Source organism: Hippopotamus amphibius, chromosome 15 (genome assembly GCF_030028045.1).
Source record: "Hippopotamus amphibius kiboko isolate mHipAmp2 chromosome 15, mHipAmp2.hap2, whole genome shotgun sequence".
NCBI classification, from domain to species: domain Eukaryota; kingdom Metazoa; phylum Chordata; class Mammalia; order Artiodactyla; family Hippopotamidae; genus Hippopotamus; species Hippopotamus amphibius.
Window position 1 is genome coordinate 38548226 of NC_080200.1, and position 1746 is coordinate 38549971.

Consider the following 1746-nt stretch of genomic DNA (forward strand, 5'->3'; position numbering starts at 1 on the left):
AATGGAGGTCTTGCAAAAACTATTCCAGTATTTCCTGTTGGATAAACTCTATCATTCTCTAAAACACCAAAAGGAGAAGTGAACAGAGTCAGAAGTAGAAAAGCTTCCAAAACCAGGAGGGCTGGGCCCAGGTTGGAAGAGCAGGGCCAGCCTCTTACACAGAGGTCTCCTCCTGGTAGGAACAAGGGTTTTGTTTCTCTGAAAATGTTGGCATGGTAAATTATTATTTGTATTTATGATGCTTTCTCATAAGCACCCTCTGGGGACTTGCATTTTAATTCAAGATGTGGTCTTTATTTTAGGGATAAATCAGTAAAAAGGGTCTGCACTAACCTGTCATTTTCCTCTTCTATTTTGAAGCTCTCTGTATGGGAGTTAACTTCTCCCAAAAAAAGCATTTGGAAAATTCGTAGTTAGGCCACTAGCTTGTTTTGTGAATGACGTTTGTGGTCAGCTATAACATATATAGCGTGCCTTCTTATTGCTGCCTTTTTCATGCATGTTTTTCTTATTTTGGCATTTTTATGGAAGTGATTAAATACTATTTGGTTTTAAGCTGGTGTAGAAATTGTGGAGATGTAGAAAATACTCTCTAGCTGAAATCCAACATACATGTACCCACACAATCATGAACACACACACACATGCTGGCAACGTTCCCGAAATGTGTCCAGATAGCTTTCATTTGATGCAGCTTGTTTTGCTTCCTTTGTGTTTTTTCTCTTCCTTTCTCTTTTGAGAGAGAGAGAGAGAAAGAGAGTGGAGGGAGGGCAATGAACATAAATATTATTTCAATTTCATTTTAGGCCTGCTTTCTGATAGAAGCAACATTGTTCAGATGTCCAAGCCTCCTGCTTTCATCCGGAGTTAAATGTTGTAGAAGTGTTGTTTCCGGTCTTATTCAGAATAATATTGTTGCAAGGTGTCACCTTCCCAGCCTTCATTCATGTTTACCGTTTCAAAGGCAAATTGTACTGCTATAGGAACTCCTAAAGGAATATTTATTCCCCATCTCAACTTTAAGCTGAAGAGAAAGTAATTCCCGGTAGTTAGACCAAAAATTCCTGACACACTGATTAGTATTTAGTCGCTTCCGAAACATATGCCCAAGAAGCAGGATGTTTCTTATTCTATTAAATCAGCTTCATATCATGTGGTACGATAAAATCTAACTATTTTCGGAGAAACCCTGGTTTTGGTTATTATAAACATCAACTTCTATTGATACAAAGAGGGAAGCAGGAAAGAGTAAAATTGGGAATTGTGCCAGAATAAAATTTTTTGTGAGGATTCCTACAGCTATCAGAAGAGTTAAAAAGTCTGTTCAATATTTCATAACTGCCTGTAAATGTAATAAGAGAAAAAAATCTATTTCATTTCATTACTTCCTAGAAGGTTGAATTGGAATATTTTGGCTTCGTTGCTATATAATCCAGTAGTTGAGTCTAACGCTTATAACCAAAGGGAGATTATATATTTGGATTCATGTTTAAATACTCTATATCTGTTATAATAATAATGATGATTAAAGTCGTACTCAGAATTTTTCTTTACCTAGTCATAGTATTTAGTTGCTAGGAGACAAATATGGGTCATCTAATATCATTATTACTAAAGAAGTCATAATCCATTTTCAATTTTGCAATGCCAGTTGCTTTGGGGCATGTATTTATTTAGACTCTGTAGACATATTAAATACTCAATGCAATAACAATATCTCTGCCTGATCTTTCATTTGTAATTTGG